This window comes from Lipotes vexillifer, unplaced genomic scaffold (assembly GCF_000442215.2).
Source record: "Lipotes vexillifer unplaced genomic scaffold, Lipotes_vexillifer_v1.1 scaffold1656, whole genome shotgun sequence".
Lineage (NCBI taxonomy): Eukaryota > Metazoa > Chordata > Mammalia > Artiodactyla > Lipotidae > Lipotes > Lipotes vexillifer.
The window spans coordinates 77,363-100,534 of record NW_006791665.1 but is presented as its reverse complement, the minus strand read 5'-3'; the positions used below and the strand labels follow the sequence as shown (position 1 = coordinate 100,534).

General features: G+C 34.8%; 1 protein-coding gene across 1 annotated transcript in view; it reads right to left on the bottom strand.

The window, feature by feature from the left end:
• The window catches only part of LOC103085826 (protocadherin-9-like), a 377,376-nt gene that overhangs the window by 284,946 nt on the left and 69,258 nt on the right, over nucleotides 1-23,172 (bottom strand). The gene's annotated exons all lie outside the window — the stretch shown is intronic.

Below are 23,172 nucleotides of genomic sequence, written 5' to 3'. Positions count from 1 at the left end.
AAAAAAAATATATATATATATATATATATATATAAAATATATATAAATATATATATATACATAAAATCTTTTTTATTTAAGGTCACTTTATCTAACTTCTACTTTATCTAAATTCTACCACTGTCACTGCCTCACTTCTACTACTGCCCTGTCACCTCTCCACCACACCTGTAGAAATGCGACCCAATATCAGTCCAGAAGTCAGGGACTGTGAAGTTTAAGGATTGTATGAATCATGTAAATCACTAGTTAGCATAAAATATATTTAAAAAGGATAAAGAAAAGAAAGATATTCAAACTCACCATAAAATGTAAATCTATTATCACTGATGATGTCATCATTCTTGATACATTTCTTCTGAGCCCAGCATGTAGGTTGCCATGTTTCCTACATCATTAAATCTTTAAAGAGCTCCTAGTTTTAGACACAGATAGATCTCAGTAAAGCAGATGTAGTAAATGCATGGGTGGTCAGAGCAGAGCTGTCTCCTTTGCATAAGTAGATAGAGAGTTGTGAAGCTGAGTCACAGAGACTCATAGAACCATACCAGATGAGAAGGAATAAAACAACTAGTAATCATAGTTCCACTCCTTATTTATATTAAAATTTGGTGTATATGTATATATAAGTATCTGAAATATATATATAATGCATAGGCATACACTTATATATATATTGCATATAGTAATACCCTAAACAAAATTCAGTTTAACATGTCCTCTAAAAGCTTTCTTTTTCTAGTTAAATCCATTGACTTTTGTGAAGATCATCTAACATTCATGGGTTTTGCTGGACACCATTCAGGCCCAAGAGATTAGAGAGCAGAGAGTGACATATTGACTTTGATGTCTTATATGTTCCTCTGCCTTTATTATCCAAAGTAGAATGCTTGTTAATTCTTCCCATCCCTCCCTGTGGAAACCTGTCTCTGCCCTGTTTCTGTATCCCAGTTTTCTTCACAGCATCACTATCTACCCAGAGGTGGGGCCAAAAACCTAGAAGTCATTCTTCCTTCTCACTCCGCACAGATAAATTCCATCTACTGGCAAGTCCCGGTGGCTCTGCCTCTAAAATAGACCTTGGGCATCCACTTAGCTTCTATCCCTTCCCTCCTACTATTTTAGCCCAAACTACCATCTTCCACCTGGGCTGCACTGTATGCTCCACACAGCTCTGCCTGCTTCTGCAGGGAGGGGGCGCTCTTAAAGTCCATCTCCACTTGAGCCAGAGGGACCAGTCAACATTATAAAGGAGAGCTTGTCCTTCCCCTGCTTTAAACCTCACAGTATCTTCTCCCTGTGCTTAAAATAAAACCTGAACTCCTTATTTTCAGGACAAGTTGCTGTGTGATTTGTTATCCAATCCCCTCATCACCCACCATGCTCAGCCTTACTCACTAGGCTCCACCCAGGGGTCTTCTTTCTTTTCTTCAAGAGAAAAGCCCATTCAATCTTCAATACACTTGCATGGTCTTCTTTTGGAATGCTCTTTGCCAAAATTGTCCTACCCTGGAGACTTTACAGTTTTCAGGTTTGGGCTTAAATGTTGTCTTTTAAAGAGTGATTTCTTATCTAGCCATTCTAGATTATTAGCTGCCTAACCACCCACCTACTTTCTTTTTCTTTTTTCACGGTACGCGGGCCTCTCACTGCTGTGGCCTCTCCCGTTGCGGAGCACAGGCTCCGGATGCACAGGCTCAGCGGCCATGGCTCACGGGCCTAGCCGCTCCGTGGCATGTGGGATCTTCACGGACCGGGGCACGAACCCGTGTCCCCTGCATCGGCAGGCGGACTCTCAACCACTGTGCCACCAGAGAAGCCCTCACCTACTTTCTTTTGAATCATATTATCCAGTTTTACTTTCATCAAAGCACTTGTTGCTATGGAAATATTATTATTTATATAGGTTTTGTTTTGTTTTGTTTTGTTTTAATTAGTTCCAACCTCCTATACTGCAGCCCTTTGTAAAAGCCATTGTCTGTCATGGCCCACTGTATCCCCAGGAGCTAAAATGTGCTTGACAGGAGTCCATGCTTAAGAAAAAAATGTTGGATGAGTGAAAGGGCTTTCAGATTCAATCATCTTAAAAGCCTACAGATCTAAAAGAAACAATGACACTGACATCCTGTTTCAACATCCTTTTGATATTCTCTTATACCAATGTCTTGGCAAAGATTTTAAACATTTTTAAATATGGCAAAAAAGACTGATGAACCAGAAGTGGGAGGATTACTACATGTGACAGCACCAAAATGACAAAAAAAATCTTCTGAAAATGCAAGATATCTTCTAGTTATTTGAATTCTCCTCTCTGAAAATAGAATATTAGTCATAAAACATTCCACCTAGTTGCTGAAATACCAGCACATTTTACTTTTTCCCTGATGAATAGTGAGAGAATAGCGAGTTCTCTCTCACAAGTGATTTTCTCCCTATATCTTTCATCAATCTCAGAAACTCTAATAAAAATTGAAACTCACTCAGACATATCATAGCCATGATGTAATTTATTTATTTATTTATTTTAATTTTGATGCCCTGAAGAGTTGTTTTTTTTTTTTTTTTCCTTTGGTCCATAAATTAATGGAAGGGTTACACTCATCCACACAGATGCAACCTCTTTCCTCTCTGAGAGACATCATGGGGAGAATATTCTTCCCTTAGAAAGTTATATAAATATAATACAATATCATAAAATTTGTACACATTCTTTTAACTGTTTCAGATAAATAAATGTACATGCTGAATAGCATATACTCATTTATGTTGGATTGCTACTAAAATGCTATATAAATCATTTTTGTTGTTAAACTGCTACCTCTTGACATTGTAGTCTCACATTGACCCTAATGCTGATGTACAAAGTTTCACTCTTGTATTGAGAACATAATAGCACACAAATAAATAAACAGTGATAACAACTTAGCTGCAGAAGAATAATTATCTAGTTTTGTGATAAAGATTGTTCTTTCATTTTCATGAACGTATGTGCTCTCAAGATTCACAGGGTGTGATAAAGAAAAGCTCTACGAGAAGCCTAGAAAGTGCAGTGAAACAAACTCCTGTAATGCACTTTCTCAGTCCTGGGTTCACAGAAACTGGGGAGAGTGGCAGATTTTGACACAACAGCTGTTAATGCTAGTACAGAGAAAGCTTCAAAGTTATCTCCATCTTAGATCTCATGCTCGGCTTTACACCTCTCATGTGATCTTATCTTCAGGTCCTTCTATCATTCACCATTTTCATACTCAATTATAAGTTTTCTTTTAATGCTAAAAAAGTTATTTTATGAAAGCAAACACATGTTTTGATAAAACCTATGGCAGACCCAGGTTCCTTAAGAAAATACACAGACATTCACATACATTCCTGTGTATTTATATACATTCTTTCTAGAACATTGGTCTATCAGACTATAATATAAAGTGTCAACCTATTCATTGTTCTAACATCTGGTCCCATATTTCCTCTACTTGAAGGAGACACTCAGACTAAAGAAAATAGCAGCAAGGCTCTAAAGCAAAAATAGAGAAGTCCTCTCTTGCTCTGTCTGGGAGAAGAAATTCTTGGTTTGTGTGTTAGTTGTTTTGCTGCAGGGGGCGGGAGGGTGGATGGAGCGAGGATAGCAGAGAAGGGAGGGATTTGTAGAAAAGACAAGAAGAAGGCCTGAAGATCAGGCTTCAGGGTGGGGCTGGGCTTAGGAGAAATTCAACATGGTAGAGTCCCCAAAAAGACTTTTAAAAACATGAAAGCTTAATGTCAATTTGAAGTTATTTGACCTTTGATTTGCTCTTCAGATTTCTCTCCATCTAAGAAAAAAAAAAGTCTACTGCACTGAAAAATACTTTTAGGAGTGTGTGTTTCTTTTTATAAACAGAAAACAAGAAAACAAGCAAGCAAGGTGAAGATCTTTGGGTCACTAGAATGGAGCTAAAGAAGCAAACTTCTGGAAGTAGACCAGCCATAAGAATGCAAGCCTTCTGTAAATATCCATAATATGTGGGGAGAGCTTTGGATTTCCACAAGGTAACCAGGGATGTCGATTCAATTTTACCTCCATATCAAGAAGCAAAGTGCTTTTAGATGACTTCTGTTTTCTATGCACATGCCTTATCTTATTAAGAAATAGTGATAAGGTCTGAATAGATTGTCTTTCCCTTTCTTCACACTAAACAACTAGGTAGTGTAAATGTAAGAGAATGTATAGCACAAAACTCAAAGAAAGTAAAATGACTACACCAAAATGGCTATATCTTTTACATGAATTTCTTTTACTAACAGTAATGTTGCTTGTCAGGGACTTAGTTGATATGTCAAAGCAATTTGGCCTGTTATTATTTGTTCTGAAATAGAATTACCTTTCATGTCTTAGAAACCAAATAAATGGCTAGTCTTGATGGTCAATTATGTCATAATTTTAACATCTAGCTATAATTTTGTTAGATAGAATCATATAAAAAATCAGGCTCAAATTTTTGATGCATTCATTTAATTATATACCAGGAGTAAAACATAGTGTTTTAAATGTTAATGCAGACCATTTTGACATCTCACAGTTATACAAACAAACTGCAGTTAGCAAGCTGTGGAAGGGGATGATAGGATCTCAGGAAATCCACTGGGATTTATGTGGTAAATATAGGTAAAATAAAAATGGTACATGAATGGAAGAAAATAGTGAGCAAAAAAAGTCGTTTCATCTGAAGTTGTAAAAAATCCTAAACTGTTTACTGGAATTTCAGCCAGTCCTAAGGGAAAAGTCTTTTTGACTCAGAGTTCTTCACTTTAAGTCAATTTTATTCAGAAGGTGCACTGAGTATTTTTCTGGGAAGAACACTCTGCTGGATGCTACAAAAGATATGATAAAATCTACATCACTTTCTTCCTCAAGGAGTTTACTTTCTAGTTGGGGACAAAGTGTTTGCATGTATGACAGTACCAAACTAGATTTGAATAAATATGTATGGTATGGGTTGTGTAGTTTTAAGGGTTGTTTAACATTGGTTTTTTAATCAGCTCCTTTCTCCCTTGACATGTCTTCTTTCTCTCTTTTCCATCCATTACATCAGAATGTCAATCACTGACTGACCTTCAATTATTGTTTTGATTTCTTTCAATTTTACAACACAATAAATCCATCCTTCAGCTACTAAATCAATAGTCTTGACTCAACAAATGATATTACAATGTAAATGCATGATCCTAACAAACAAACGCACAGACCTCCGAAGCCTTTCACTTCTTTCTTTTGCAAAATGGGCCAAGAGGTCATATTTGGATAAATATTTAGTGAAACACAATTTACCACCAATATCAACGACTTAACGGAAAGTTTTGTTTAAAACTGTCCAAAGTACAATTTTAAAATACAAAACCAAATGTAATTGATGTTACAGTCAGTGATTTTTCTTTTTACTATCAAATCACGTAATGAGGAAGAAATCATACCTGTAAATCCAGGAAAATTGTAGTGTTTATAGGGTTTCTGCTGTGAAATTTTAATTCTTATTATATAAACCACATACAGTCACATCTATGCCAGCCTAATCTAGAATTACTTTTTATTAAATTTCTCTGGCTTATGTCCTATTTCTGTTAGTTTGCATCAAAAGCCTAAAGAATTGCTTAATAAGCAAGCCTACTGTGTATTATTCTGCACATTATGGACTGAATATGATTCTCCTCCCTTGAAAAATTCATATATTGAAGCCCTTATCCCCAATGTTACTATGTTTGGAGATGGAGCCTGTGAGGAGGTGTTAAAGCTTAAATGAGGCCATAACGTTGAGGCCCTAATCTTTCAGATTAGGGTGTCCTTATAAGAAGAGGCAGAGACACTGGAGCTTTCTCTCGAGCAAGTTAGCACACAGGGAGAAGGTGACCATCTACAAGCCAGGAAGAAACATTCACCAGGAACTGAATTGGCTAGCAGCTTGATCTTAGACTTCTCAGTCTTCAGAACTTTGAGAAAATGAATTTCTGCTGCTTAAGCTACCCAATCTGTGTTATTTTGTTATGGCCTTCCAAACAGACTGACACTGCACCATTAAGATGTGGGGATAGTTACATACACATACACACATGCATACACACACGCACACACACGGTGGTTTGTAAAGAATTTGTAAAGAATATTATCAAGAAGGGGCAGACAAAATTCAAATATCCCTTTAATATATAATGGCAATCAAAGAAGGAAACAGCAAAATATATTCATGAAACTATATAGGTACATTTGGAGCAACATTCTGAAGGAAAGGAGGGATATAAGTTTGTGAATGGAAGGTGAAAATTATTGGACAGTCAGGAAAGTAGGTTTCCTCACATTGCTTGGATGTAAGAGAGATGGATCTTGATATGCAAATACTAAGCAACATGTATCATGGAATATTGTTATATTTGGAGGTTCTATTAATCGTTTCCCTTCTTTATAAATTATCATTTTAGAAACATTTTAAAATGCAGATAAATAAAAATAAATTACAAAGTCACCTATAATACTACTCAAAATTAAACATAATTAACATTTTGGTGTTTTTCTATAGATATAATATATAGTACTTACAATAATATAATTCTTTTCCACTTAAAGACATATCATGAATTTTTTTTCAATGTCATTATATAATACTCTTACTCAATATATTTCTGCAAGTCCACTCCACACTAAAAAATTTGTGTATTCAAATCACCATCTATGGATTTCTTGGTTGTTTATTGTTGGGGATGCTTCTATTTATGAAGAACATTCAGAGAATTTGTAGGTTTATTAGACAAGAGATGGGATGGTCAAAACTTAACAGAAGACAACACAAAGTGTTGGTGACGATGTGGAAAGATTGGATCCCACTGGGTTTACAACTAGATTTCCACATTGGATACATTGTCGTAGGAATGTAAAAGGGCACAGCTCCTCTGAAAACAGACTTTTCAAGTGTTATAAAATTAAACCTGAAATTACCATATGACTGAGCAATTGCACCCTTGATCATTTATCCCATAGAAATAAAAACATATTTATACAAAAAACTATACACAAATTTTCTGTAGCAGCTTTAATTTTAATTGGCAAATCTCGAAACCACCCAGATATCCTTCAATGAGTGAATGATTTAACAAACTGATATTACAAGGCAATACTACTCAGCAATAAAAAGGAACAAACTATTGATACACACAACCAGTTGGACAAATCTCCAGGGAATTATGCTGAATGAAAAAAGTTGATACCAAAAAGTTAAATACTATATGATTCCAATAATATAACACTTGTGATTAATGGTTAACATGTGTTAGGGGTGGATTGGGGAGGGGAGGGGGCAATGGGAAAGAGGTATATGTGGTTATTAAAGGGCAATAGGAGAAATCTTTGGGTAGTGGGAACTATTTAGTATCTTGACTGCTGTGGTGGATACATGAACATACCCAACAGACAAAATTGTATAGAACTAAATTACACCACACACGTGTACACGCACACACACACACAAAAGAGTGCCAGTAAAACTGGTGAAATTTGAATATGATAGGTAGATTTTGTAAGTGTCAGTATCCTGATTGTGATTTTATACTACAGTTTTTGCAAAATGTTAGCATTTGGTAAACTGAGCAAAGTGGATTAGGGATCTCTCTATTATTTCTTAAAACTGCATGTGAATCTTCAATTATCTCAGTAAACATTTCACTTAAAAATTAATTGGAAAAGAAGATTCATAGTGAAAACAAAGTAGGGACAAATAAGATTTTAGGAAAGGAAAAAATAAGTGGTTAGCCCTAGAAAGTGGTTGCCATTAGGTAATGGATTTTGAAAACAGAATTGTAGAGGCTGGAGTCTACAGTATACACATATGACAGTTTCACAACATAAAATAAGAAGGTATTTATTTCATTTGTGAATTAGAAGACATACTTAAATAAATGGCTCTCAAAATTAAAGGAAAATTATAAGTCTAGAATATGTATATTATAATTTCAGTACTTTTATGACAACATTGTGTATCAAAAAAAGGAGGTGAAACTGACCAGAATTTATAAAGATCTATATTAACTATCCAATAATGGAAATATGTCATTTTAAAAATATTATTGGTAATATTTTTTAACGCTGTAAGTCATCAGAGATTCAAAATCTTACCACAGGTTCAAAGTACATTTCAAGAACTTTTGCTTCATCAAAATACATTAGACGAAGCCTAACAAAATTTGAATTATATTTCCTATGAGAGAATGTTCAGTGTGATATGGTAAGTTATTCTACCCAAATAGCACACTCACATATTATATATCAGATACTCTGTTCTAATTCTGGTCCTCCCAAGTATATACTGTGAATTGTTATGGCTTATTCAAACAATATCCCAATATATTTGGAAGTCTCTTTATAAGTAATAAATGCATGTAATTTAAATACATTGACCCTGGGCTTCCCTGGTGGCGTGGTGGTTAAGAATACGCCTGCCAAGGCAGGGGACATGGGGTCGAGCCCTGGTCCGGGAAGATCCCACATGCCGCGGAGCAACTAAGCCCATGCGTCACAGCTACTGAGCCCACGTGCCACAACTACTGAAGCCCTTGAGCCTAGATCCAGTGCTCTGCAACAAGAGAAGCCACCGCAACAAGAAGCCCATGCACTGCAACAAAGAGTAACCCCCACTTGCCGCAATTAAAGGAAGCCCCTGCGCAGCAAAGACCCAACGCAGCAAAAACTAAAATAAACAAATAAATTTATAAAACAAAAGACAAACAAACAAAAAAGACATTGACCCTTTGCTTGGTATTGTAAACCTATCAGAATGATTTGCTCACCTAACTGTATAGGGAAAATTATAATAGCCAGATATTGAATGTTATGACAAAATAGAAGGGCATTATCAAAGACTTAGAATGCTCTATGTAGGCTAAAAATAGCAATTAAATGGCATTGATTTTTTTTTTTCCCTTGTTGCCATGAGGAATAATTGCCCTCTTCTGCCTTATATATGTTGTACTCCCATCTACCATCTTCATTATCACTTGATGGTTCAACTGCTAAAAAATTGCTGTTTTTATATAGTTATTCTCATTAGCCATTTTTCATAAAAAGGCTTGTGAGTTAGACTGATAAGTCTATTGCACAGGCAATTACAAATGAGAAATCTCAACGGAGAATGGGCAAATAACTCTTCTGAGGTCATAAAATAGTCAAATGTTTGAACATAAAAATAACATTTTTTTCCTTTTTCCAGTCTATTTATCTGACATTTTGTGCCTGGCTATCTTGGCTGGGTCTTGGAAATAAATCTGCAATTGTGAATGCCTGAATTGATATGCTTGATTGTATATAAAGATATAAAATTTGCTCTAGTTGTTCCTGCAGCAAATTGGTGGTGACATTAACTTCTAAATACATGTGCTTTTGTAGACTGTGTGTCAAAATTGGGAAAACAAAGTAATAGGATTTAGAGTCAGAAGCTTGGGCTCTACTTCAACTTCTGACTCTTTTTGTTCATATAAACTTGGGTAAATCTCTGAAACACTCTGAGTCTCCTTTAATTAGGATCCAGTTCAACTATCACCTTCTATCTGTAATTTTGTGTGACTCTCCCAGATAGAATTCCCCATTGCCTTACATGAGTTCCTTGAAGGCAAGGATCATATCTTGTTCACCTTGTATCACTAGATTTTAGCACAATATCTGGCTAAATAGCAACCTGAGTTACTGGCTTGAGATAATGTATATGCAGTGCTTACATAAACTGAAAAGTGATTTACAGAATTAAACATTTTTATAATTATTGCTATCAAATGGCAGCCACATAATTAAGGGTATTTAGTTGAGTCTTGCTGATTTTTTTTCCCCCCTTGGTGCAAAAGCAATTGATATTCAATGTAACAAATTATTCAACATTACTTGCTTAGGGACACGGGCATCCACTACTGTTTTCTTTTATGTCATAAGTAACCTCCAGTTATTTTCTCCTTGGCCCTTGGCTTTCTTTCTCTCCATCACTCTACTGCAGCTTTATTTTTCTCTTCTGCTTTTCATTTTACAATTATATAAAATTCTTAAAATTCCCCTAGTTAATATATATATAGTTAATAGAATATATATTATAAATTTATATATAAATATATGTTAAAGTTAATATATATAGTTAATATAAAATTTCTTAAAATTCCCCTAGTTAATAGCATAACTGCTCTGTCACTCTGGACAAAACCAGCTGGGAAAACAACACCTCTCAGTAAGTTCAGTTTTCTGCATCCTACATGCCTGCACCCAAGCTGTTAACCATTGTTGATGAAAAATCACATCACATAACTAGGATGGTTCAACTACATATTTGTGGCCATGAGCCTTAGGTGAAAGCTGAATATTGCTCGGCAACAGCCACACTGGTCTCTGGTCAACTTGTAATACCCTCTCCACACGCATTTTTTCCAACCAGTTTCCATCTCCTCAAACCTGTGTTCTGCCTTCTTCCTTCCACAGCCTCATTTCTTGTTCTCCCTCTCTTTACAGAACCAGCCTCAACACCCCCCATGAAAATGATCTAGCCCACTAATATAGAAAGAAAACAGAAGTCTTCAGGTGAAAATAACCTTAGATTAATGATATAAAAGCTACCAACACATCCCTCTTTTTGTAAGCTTCTTTTAAAATGGATGTCTGTTACTCAATGTTTTCTTCCAGGTTCTATATTCCACTGTTTCCAGACTTCCCAATATGTTACTTCTGTTAAATCAATCTCTTTTGTATCCTTAAACTCCCACTCTCTATGGGTCTTCAAAATAGTGTAAATCACGTTCACATTCAGAAATAATTTCCTCAAGTCAATGTATTAATATCCAGCTACCACTTTTCTTTCTTTCCACCAAATACTACTGAAAAAGTCACATCCTTCACAATTTCCATCCTATTATTCTCCACTCAACAAACTCCAGTGTGGCTTCATAGAAGCTGGCCCCTCACTCTATCTACTAGAGATTCCACTGTGACTAAACTCCTTAGAGGAGGAAACAGGAGTGACCTAACACCACAGGGATGTTTATGTTTGCAAATTCAGCCCTAGCTCTTTCCTGGTTCCTAACACAGAAATATCCAATTGCATTTCTCACTAGTGTCTCTCATTCCTCCTGTGGTCCCTACTTCAGGAAATGGCACCATAATCTACCCACTTACTTGAGTCTGAAATCTGAGTGTATTTACTGACATCTCCTCTAATCTTCCCCACATCCAGCTCCATCAACATTAAAAGTTTCTCCACTGCTTTTGGAATAGTGGTGAAAACTCAGATGGTTCGTTCATAAGCTCCTGCCTGATCTCTCCTGCCCACCACTCTCCACTTCAATGATGAGTGCTCAAAACCACAGCGCCTTTGTTATTTCCTTCCTCTTAACTATGCCTTCCTCTTAATTCCCTCCAGTGCTTAGCATTCTTTGTTCTCACTCTGTGGTGTCCTCTTCATCTACCCATACCTTTTCATTCTTTAGGTCTTAGCTAAGATGTCATTTCCTACGCGCTTTTCCATGACCATTCCCACCCAACTACATTGTTTCTCTTTAATCAACTCTCAAAACACCCAGTAATTTTTCTTCAATTTATTGTAGTTTTATAAATTAATTAATTATATATGACTTCCTTACCAGACAAATCCAGTGAAAGAAGAAATCATATGTAAAAATTATAACCAATATTATATGGTCCTGTAGACAGTGGCTGCTCAATAAATACATAAATTATATGTTTTCGTACTACTGTTAGTATGCGGGTATAGTACAAAAAAGTCATTGTATTAGAGTATGTAAGCTAAACACTTTGGATTATTTTTAACCTGAAAGAAAAGATCAATTACCATCAAATATCACAGCAGAGAAAGTAAGGAAAAGAAAATGCAATAGTCTGAAGCAGGTAGCCTTTACTTTTGTAATCAACGTGAGGTTAGAAACAATTTTGAAAATCCAGTCAACAATTAAAATATAAATGTTTTATTGATATGATAGTTTCATTCCTTTAGAATTTCAAAGTTAGTATGTAACCCAAAAATGTCATTATACAAGAGGTACATAGCTCTATGTGATTAGATGTTATATGTTAATACATAGATTTCTTTACACACACACACATCTTGCTATGTATAAATATATTTCTTTTTATAAAGTCCATAATAGTAGCAGTCAAAGTTAAGGGTGTAGACTTAAATCTTTACAGCTATTACAGAGCCCCTGGAGGAATCTTGCTAAAGTTGTTAAAGATAGCCTTCACAGTTAGAGTCCTAACCTTGGTAGATCATTAAATAAGAAGCTACTAATGAGACATTCCCTTAGTCTAGCCAATGCTTCTTTTTTATTCAGCATGACAGCATCCACACCATAACTGCAAAGTAATCTGCTTTGTTTTGGAATCATAATTACATATTGACAAGATAAACTGTAAGACCTAAATCAGGGGAATTTAAGCTATTATGGGAGCATTCTCATGGGAAGAACCTGAAGGAACATCAATTATTTTGCCACAATCTCACTCCTTTTCAATTTTCCATTCTTGCATGGAATGAAATCCTAGGAGAAAAGAAGCTATAGAAAAACTGGATGCAGTACTTTGCCATGGGATTGAGAAGTATCTTCTACAGGTAATTAAAATAAAAACAGGTAAAACCCATCACTGAATTTATTTAGAGGAAGACATTTCTATCACTGCAGGGTCTTTCTTCTGTCTTTTTTGTTCATGTAAATTTACAATAAAGAGCAGTTTTATATATATATATATATATATATATAGAGAGAGAGAGAGAGAGAGAGAGAGAAAGAAAGAAAGAGAGAGAGACATTATAACTGCTTGGATAAAAAACAGCATATAAATTCATGGAACAAGTAATTGACAAACTATCTCACTAAGAGATAACCTTATATAATTTAAATGAATTTCAAATGTTTTTGCCACTGTTATAAGTGATCAGAATTATTGGTATTAATTCTTCAGTGAGCCAGTCTACTAACAAATAAATATACAGTCAATTAAAATTATAAATGTTATCATGTATACTCTTTGCCAATTATTATACAAATTAAGATGGATCTTTAAATTAGAAAAAAAAAGTTCTCAGAATTGATTCATTTTAAGGGTAGTGCTACCCTGGATTTCAGGAACAGAAATTATCAAGTAAATAACAAAAACAAAAGTGGATAATGGAAGTACTTTTATAATTTAAAGTTTGTTCCACTAATGACACTTTGAAATAATATTTATATTATCAAAATTGTATGAATTCTACATTTGGAGTGCAAAATATTTATACTGCCAGAAAACTTAGTATGCTCTGACAACTATTTCAGAATTTTCTCCTTTTTCCTAGTTGGTAGCCCTGAAATACACTGTATAGGATGTATTACTCATATCTATATTTTTATTACTTTTGTATTCCCAAAGAAATCGAAATAGAAGGAGCCTGGTTCACTGGTAGGGGATTGCTTTCACATTTTCTTAAGTTGTGCAGTTCGACTTGAGTTGAAGAACATTAGTTATTGGTTAAAAGAGGGTTTTCAAAGTTATGGATTTTAGCACTTTCTTGACTGAGGATTCTGATGCTCAGCAAACTTGACTAAAATCTAGAAGGTGACAGATGCATGAAAAATTGAAAAATAGGACACACAACTATAAGCTCAGCTGGTAAACTTCCATCAGAGATTTGCTGTTTCTTAAAGTGCTGATGCTGAAGTAAAGGTGGAAAAACTTATCACAAAATAATTTCTAGTGTTTTCTCTTCTCACAACCAAGGATCAGATTGAGATCAAAGTTAATATTTGTATCTCTGTAAAAGATATGCTATATATCTATCAAGAGAGCATAAATTATCTAAAAGTTTGATAATCTGAATATTTCCCTAATGTATTCACTATCATTTATGAAGACATTTGAAGCAAGTCTGAAAAATATTTCTAAAAATCTATGTAAACTAGAAACATGTGCTCTTTTAGACAATTTGTAAAAATGTTCTTCAGCTTCAAGGAAGACGTCATGCTACCCGGGGTCCTACCATCTTATCCTGAATGTACTAGTTATCTGCTCAGGGAGGAACATCCGTAGTGAGGCTTTTCATCAGTGAGAGCTGACTTTGAATTAAATGTCATTAGTTGTCTGATTTTGCACAAATTACTTAAGTTTAATGAGCTACAATTTTTTCATCTTTCAAGTGAGGATAATACTTACTTACTCTGCAGAGTGATGAGAGGATGAAATGCCTGTAGTCTATCTGCTACAGGGCCTGGGTAAGTGTTTAATACATCTATTGAGTGATTATAGGTTTGACTCATGGGAACAGAGCAACTAGAGAGCTTGTTTATAATAGCAACTTCTAAAACAGGGATCTCAAATGCTTTCATCTCAGACAAACATATTTTATGAGAAACAAATGTCCATAACTAGAAACTATATATTGAGTCTCCAGTAGTCTATGAGTTAAGTAAAGGAAGCAGAAAGTTAAGCTTTGAACCAACATTGAACATCCACTGAATATCTCATTTCCTGCATATATTCTTCTGAGAAAACAATGCTGTAAACAACCACAATGATAATAACCTAATGGTGTGTTATATGAGGTAACATAATAAATTCAGTGAGCATTGAAGGGGTCATTTGAGTTCATATTGTTCTCCAGTGAGTAGCCACACACCCTCCCCCTGAATTCTGAGTCAGTCTTAAAGCTTTCTTAACTTTTAAGCAGATCTGAGTGCTGCTTATCTGTGCAAGGCAAGGTAACTTGTAATTCTATACTTGCTCCCCACTTGAGACACTCATTATCAGCCTCTGCTTTCCTGCTAGTGTATGTCAGAGAGTCTTAGTGATCAGCGACTATGGGCTGGGGCCCCTAGAATAAACTTCCTCCCATTTTTCAATAACCATAGAAACTGTATACTTATTAGAAGCCCCTCCATTCTACAGGTCCACAGTCTCTTAATTGCTTTGTCTGTAGTTTTGGTGCATGCATAATAAATAGGGAACTCAAGAAATTGATGCTCCTATTAGTTTTATTCTGAAGTAGCCATTAACCACAGCTAAAGTATAAATATATAAATCATAATAAGTGTTCCATAATGGAGGTCATAAAATCTACTACATAAAATAGCTTCATATAAATATACTGAAATATATCAGCAGTCAAAATGCTAAACTTCAAGCCGGAAAAATATTACAATAGGGACAAGAAATTTTAAATCATCACCAAACAAAATAGTGCCACATTCATTTACTGAAGGTCAAAAATGTGAATGAGAAAATGACTGTCATAAGAAATATAGACCAGTGGTGGAAAAATGAATTCTCTATGCAGAAAATTTAGCCGTGAACCTGGACATTTGATATCATGGTGTGATGTGGAGGTAGGAGGTAAGAGAAAGTTATCAATCAACAATGTTGTTACACTAAAAAACATGGTAACAGGTGGACTGATTTGTTTATGCCCATCTTTTTCCAAAAATGTTTTCAAGTATCTTGACTGTTAAATAGTAAACCAAAATAGTGCCTGGCACACAAATATTGGAATATCTCAAATATTTGAAGAGAAAAAGGTTAGAAGAAAGAAAAATGACAAAGGTAGGATTTATTTTAGCTCTGACAAAATTATTATTCTTAACTATTAACTTACAAAAAAAAAAAAAGATCTTTAAAGGGTCCTCACTGAAGTACAGTAAAAGAATTGGTCCTGGAGGTAATTTTTTTTCATTTTATTTTTTTTAAATTTTTATTGAAGGACAGTTGATTTACAATGTTGTGTTAGTTTCAGGTGTACAGCCAAGGGAATCAGTTGTACGTATACATATATCTACTCTTTTTTTTTTTTTTAAGATTCTTTTCCTACATAGGCCATAACAGAGTATTGAGTAGAGTTCCCTGTGCTATACAGCAGGGTCTTATTAGTTATCTATTTTATATATAGTAGTGTGTATATTTCAGTCCCAACTGGAAGTAATTTTTTAATATTTCCAGAGTCAAAATTAGATCTAAACCACAAAAAGATTTTTGAAGATGTTCAAATATCTTTCTTGAAAATGAAAATATCTTTGAATTCTCAAGTGTCCAGGATCAATAGGATCTATACATCTCTAAAGACTATGTGTAGCCAAATCTTCCTTTGAGATTACATATTAACTGAAAACATCTTTGTTAGAATATTTCTTCCATTTTTCGAGAATTATTGGTATACATGTTTTTATTTCTTACTACATACCTTTCTTACCAGGCTACTTGAGGCCTGGATGCAGTGTAATTTTCATTTTTCTGTCCTCAATACCTACCATTCTGTTTCACATCTGAGAGATAATAAATAAAATGCTTCTTAAACAAGTATATGCCTGATATCACCATAATGCATGTGTGGAAAAGGTCATTAAAACTTGCATAAATGTTAAATATTGTCAAATACTAAGGCATACAGGGCAGTAGTGGTGAGAAATGACTGCTAATCAGTATGGGCTTCTTTTGGGGGTGATGAAGATATTGTAAAATTGAGAGTGTTGATGATTGCACAGCTTTGTGAATCTGTTAAAAACCAGGGAAATGTACACTTTAAATGAGTGCACATTATAGTATGCAAATGATATCTCAATAAACCTGTTAAAAATACAATGAGCTCCATAATCACCATGTCAATTTTGATAATTTTTCTCCTATATATTCATGCTGAAGTTGAAAATAATTGAGAAGAATCAGAACAGAAGAGGACATGAGTGGAAATGGAATAGAATTACAGAGGGTGGAAGTTTTCTCAGTTAGTAGTCAGAGTTCTGATTACAGAGGTGGTCAGTAAATGTGACCTCCTGGCTGCAGCCTTGCTGATCTTTATCTCTGTAGATATTCCTACATTTAGAGGCCCTGGCACACAAATATTGGAATATCTCAAATATTTGAAGAGAAAAAGGTTAGAAGAAAGAAAAATGACAAAGGTAGGATTTATTTATGCTAAGGAGATGAGGCACATTTTTCAAAATCCAAATAGGATATAAATCTAAAAATTTATTTATCTAAATAAACAAATTTATTTATTTTAAATTCTTCATTTAAACACCTGTATTCCCATTTTTAAAAATGCTATGAGAGTTACTAAAGTTTATCATGAAAAGAGTTATACTTCCCCTTTGATGGAAATAGAAACCATAAAGTCATAATTTTTGAATTCCAGACAGTGAAAATTTATAAATAGATTATGATTTAGCTTTCTAAAACAGATTTCAAAAAGCACATCAAAGTCCTAAGACTTTGTGGTCACTGGCAAGTCAGTATCATTCCATGAATGGGATAAAATCATCACCAAGATAGCAAGCATGATTATTAAGCCAGGCCATATTTTGCTATGTGAAAGTTTCCTGCAATACTGTTTGGAGAATAATAATGAGATTGGTATTAAACACACCATCTATTGTGGGTTTTCTCTGTCAAAGAAGATGCACAACAAAAGTGAAGTCCCTGAAGTACAATGTTATCAGAGATGCTTTTAATTTTAGCATTTATTCCTACTCCTCAGGACAACAAACTTACAGATTTACTTGAAGGAAATGGGCAGATAAACGGCTGGTAAAAGGAAATACATGACTTCAAACTCAAAAAAAAAAGTTTTCCTTTGGAAACCTCATCATTTAATTACACTAAGATTTCCTCAAAAGATTCAGATTTCATCCACTGAAATTGAATTATAATCCACGTGGGCTCAAGAAGTGAAGTGTGCCAGGTGCTGCTATGAAAACTAGCTGGTCAATGGCAGTCCCAGTTTTTCTTCGGCTTCTTTGTGGTTTCAAATGCCTACTCCTTGAGACTCTGCCTCAGAGATCTACATAATAATACAAACTTTACATTGTCCACCAGTCATCCTATTTAGATCTTGAAAAATGTGCCTCATCTCCTTAGCATGATAACTATTCATATGGATATGCAACACATGATCAGCTAACTCATTTCTCTTCAAGCCCTCTTTCAGTCAGCCTCAAACTTAAATCTTCCTCTTGAATGTGGGGGAGAATCCTGCACTCCGTCAAGTCATTCTGGGTAATGTGTTGAGACCAAAGTGTGTATCATTACACACCTAACCTACCATAATGAAATTAAAAAACAAAAAAAAATGGTGCTCTTCTTTTTAAAAAGAAGTACAAAAAATTGTATTCTGCTCACTTTTTTAAAACTAATAATTTTGGCTTACCTTTACAATTTCACACTGTTATATGCCATATGAGAAGATAAGATTATTTCCTTATTTAGATGGCACCTATTCTAAGAAAAATCTGGTTAAATTAAAATGTCATTATGCAATTTCAATGATCATCTTATTTCACTCATCTCAAGAAACTATTCATCTCATACTAAGGATAAAATATTAACTAGTTGATAATTGCTAGTTCTACATAGCCTTTTTCTTTGAATATTTCTTAATAAAACTAACAGAAATCCCTTTATGATATTTATTGCAAGTATTTAAAAGTGTATTTTATAAACATTTCTAATATTGATAGTACTATTAAGTCCAGTGACCTGCAAAACTACTCTTCTGTGATCAAAACTACCTAGGTAGTGCATAGGCATAAATAGCCAACCAGATTTATTTATTTATTTTTTATTATTTTTTTGCAGTACGTGGGCCTCTCACTGTTGTGGCCTCTCCCGTTGCGGAACACAGGCTCCGGACACGCAGGCTCAGAGGCCATGGCTCACGGGCCTAGCCGCTCCGCAGCATGTGGGATCTTCCTGGACTGGGGCACGAGCCCGTGGCCCCTGCATCGGCAGGCGGACTCTCAACCACTGCGCCACCAGGGAAACCCGACAACCAGATTTAGAATCATAAATTGATTGCCATCTGTAAGCCCTAGTTCACCACTAGTGGGATCCATTATAAAAATCTCTTTCTAAGTAGTAGAAGAAATTCACAAGAGCTGAAGCAAGATTTTGGTTCTATCTTAATACTCTTCTGAGGACAAGGATCTTCCATCAATTCTTGTTAATATTTATTTACATCTCCCAAACCCTCTTTGTGTTTCAGATGTAAATCCTCTATTTACTCTCCACCCATATGCCTGGGATTACCTCTCATCTAGTTTAGATTCCTCTTTTTATCTGGACACCAACACCAAGCTTAGTGTTCTACAGCCCTAGTTTCCATTATGTTGGACTACCTTATTTTTTTGAAAATTTGACTTTCTTTCCTTGAGTCTCACTTGTGTTCTCCACTAAACAAGATCCATACATGGGCTTAAGAATGTTCTTGAAATTGTATGTAAAATTGTGAATATGTGCATGTATACTTTTCCTGTAGTGGTTCATTTTGGTGTCACAAACCACTGACAATCTGATTAAAGAATTAAATATCCTCTTCAGAAAAATAAATGCATATGTGTACCTGCATATGACATTTTGATCATTTTTATTTACTTAATAGTAATTTTTTACCACCAGGTTACCTACTCAATATTTAGGATTAAACCTTTTCAAAAGAATTTATCATACCATGCTCTATTTAATCATTTTATCTGTCCAGAAAGAAGCTATGCCAAATAGGTAGAAAATACTTCATGGAAAAGCCTAGGAAACTACTTTGCAAAGCACCTCAATAAAACATATATTCAACAGGGCTGTTTCTGAGTACAGAACAGATCATGATTTCTAGAGTCTCATGAAAACCCACAAATCCTAGATTACAACTAAATATTTCTGGTCCAAACAGCCTAGGCATTTTCATTTTGACTAGTAGGAAATTTAAAAGTTACCCAATTATTGACCAAAGTAGAAAATCTTTAGATATCATTACCATGCAATCCTTAAATGAGTGAATTGTTTAAAAGTTTGAGTTACTTCAGGCTCAAATGATTCATTGTATTGTTATAATAACCATTTTAACACCTAAATGTCATGTATCAATAGATCATCTCTAATTCCACACAAACATTCTGAATATTTTTCAGAATTATCTTCATCACATTAAAAGTTATTTAAAAAGTATCATTAAATTCATTTCAAACAGCATTTATTTACCTCCAAATGTGTATAAGTCATGGTAGTTGATAGATGGGGGAACAGAATACTGTCTTTTTCCCCTAAAAGCTCATAACTGAAGAAAGATGAAATTTCATAAATGCTAAAAATGGTAATGTCTATCTTAAGAATATGGGGGGAAAGGTTTAATTCCAAGTAGAAATAAGCTAAGAACATTTCAAAGAAAAGGTGGTATTTAAGTTAAAGATACATAAAACTCTGTTATGTAAGGAAAAGTAGTAAGGTCATCCCAGTTAGAGGAAATAGTTTATACAAAGGAACATAATTAGGAAAGCATTTGAATTGTGAAATTAGTAGTTTTGAGGAACTGGAATATAGGGGTGCATGTTCTAAAAGTATTATATAATATGAAACAAAGAAGCAAAATAAATTGTCTTTGAACTGTGTCAAGTTTTGATTATCAGTGAGAATTTGAAACCAGTTAGGTAGTTTTCTATTATAACGAGTAGTTTTATATCCCTTTTATAAATATTAAATGAAAACAATGAAAATTAATTGAAACTGCATCTCCTCTTCTATATACTTAAGAGATTCTTATTCCCCCATTCCTGACAGAACTTCCTGAATAAGTTAGATTCAACAAGGTTGCTTCTTGCCTTATCAATGCTTTAAAATAAAATGAGTTACTTTAAAGAGTATTTTATCTACTCATTGAAGAACTTAAAAATATATTTTTGAATCAAATCCTTTAAAATATTCCCTATTATTCATTATTTTATCTTAAAAAATAATTTATAAAAATAAAGAGCTAGTGATACTGGCACTAAGGAGGGGACTTGAAAGTGACCTCACACATTCTATTAGAAGACCTCAGAAGGAGCCTGTCATGCCGCTGACCCTTTTTTGGTTTTAAAGGACTAACAATTACCTCGAACTATACTGTGGGGAGTAGAGTGAACAAATGATCTTAGTACCTGATCTTAGTACCAACAAATTCAGTTTCAATTTTGACCAAAGACAAAGAGACTGTTCTTTTGTGGCCAACACTGTGTTTCAAGTTGAGACCATTAAATGAGTAATTTATCTTGGGTCAACTCTTTTGGGTTAGCACACTATACTTTGTGATACAATCTTGCTCCATTTCAAACCACATCAAACATAGATCTTTTAGTACAAAGTTCTATCTATGGGATAAGAGCAAAAGAAAGCATTCACATCTTAGTGTCAGTTCATACACTTGTTAAATATACCGGAGGTAATGCATTGATGACTTTATTTAGATTCTCTAATGGACTCAGGGAGCAATAAATATAAATGAACTAGAGTAGGAAAAATATTAGCATAATGACAGATTAGACCTTAGGCAGACTAATGATATCATACTTGAAAAAAATGAAAACTATCAGAGAACCAAAGTAATAATATATAATAGCCACAAAAAAAGAATCATATTAGCTAAAATGCTGAGATTAAAATTTCAGATTTTTTTAATACTCTCCTTTTCAATTCAAGCAAGTAATCACTGTGACATTGTATACATTTCTAATGAAAACAGATCTACATGTGTAGCCTTTGCTGTGAGTCATCTGACAGATCGGTTGGGGTCCATGCTCAGCTGGAGGCTGGTATGGTTGTGGCTCTCATCCTCCAGGAGGCTAGCCCAGGTTTCTCTGCATGGAAGTCGCAGGGTCCCCAGCAGCAAAACAGAGAAAACCCCAATTTGCCACCTTTTTATAGGAAGAGCTACAAACAGTGTGGCTTTGAAAAAAAATCTATCTTAAAATTATTACATAATATGCTCAGGGCTAGAAATTTTATATGGCAAATCTGGAAATAAATTCAAAGTTCCTGGTTAACATAATCTGTTATTTCCAAAAACAGACTGGAAAAAAATCTCATCATATTATCAACATTTTTTAAAGTAAACAGATTGCATTGATTGAACCATATCAGTATTAATTTCCTAACCAGATAAATATATGTTAATTGAAAAATTGAAAATAAATGTATTATTGCTCATTACCTAGTATAAATCAAGATACATTACATACAAACAAAATATACAAACAACAAACAAAATGAGCATGAAATTAAATTTAAAAAATGATTTTAGACATCATCTACACTGACTACCAACTTTTGAGCTATTCTTTAAGGAAAATCCAAAAGTAATGTTGAATTAGCACTCTGAAGGTAAACCCACCTCAGTAAGCCTGACATTTATGTAACCGATAGCATCACTACACACTTCCAGCTGGGTGAATATTGATGTCTTCTCCCAGAGTTCTGAATCCCAGTGTATTTCTCAGAATTGGGAGATGGATGGCCTAGTGCTATGTGAAAGTAGCTGAAGTAGCCTGAAAATACAGTCCTGTGTGTGTATATGGTGTTCAGGTTTCTAATATAGTCAGAGACAAAGTTCCTGAATTATATCTTAAATGATCCCTTCTCCAGTGAAAGCATGTTGCAACAATGTAGCAGAAGTGAACTCGCAATATCATTTAAAAGAAGGTCTTGGGGCTTCCCTGGTGGCGCAGTGGTTGAGAGTCCGCCTGCCGATGCAGGGGGCGCGGGTTCGTGCCCCGGTCCGGGAGGATCCCACATCCCGCGGAGCGGCTGGGCCCGTGAGCTGTGGCCGCTGAGCCTGCGCGTCCGGAGCCTGTGCTCCACAACGGGAGAGGCCACAACAGTGAGAGGCCCACATACCGCAAAAAAAAAAAAAAAAAGAAAAAGAAAAAGAAAAAGAAAAGGTCTTGGAGATTTTTATATCATGCATAAAACTAACTTTCAAACCGAATAAAACACTGCCAAAACAATCAAGAATGCTGAAGAGTTGGAGTATAATATTCTTTAATTTTTATCTTTAGTGGCCCTTATGTTTTTGGCTGAATGACACTAAGCTATCCACTCACCTCTGAGACCTCTCTCCCTTCCCCTCCCCTCCCCTCCCCTTCTCCTCCTCTCCCTTCTCTCACAACTATCTTGTTCTTTCATACTCTGGGATACTGAGCAAAAGCAGGAAAGAAATGGTCACAACCTCTTCACTTTTTTTATAATAACTTTGTTAAAAAAATCATCTCTTGCTTGACAGAATTTCCCTATGGCATTGGGCCACCTTCACATAGCCATCTATAATTTTTCTTCTGCTTGAAACAATCTCCCACATGCCATTCTTGTTAATGACTGAGATACCCCCTGATGGTGCTTAACATTTAATAGTG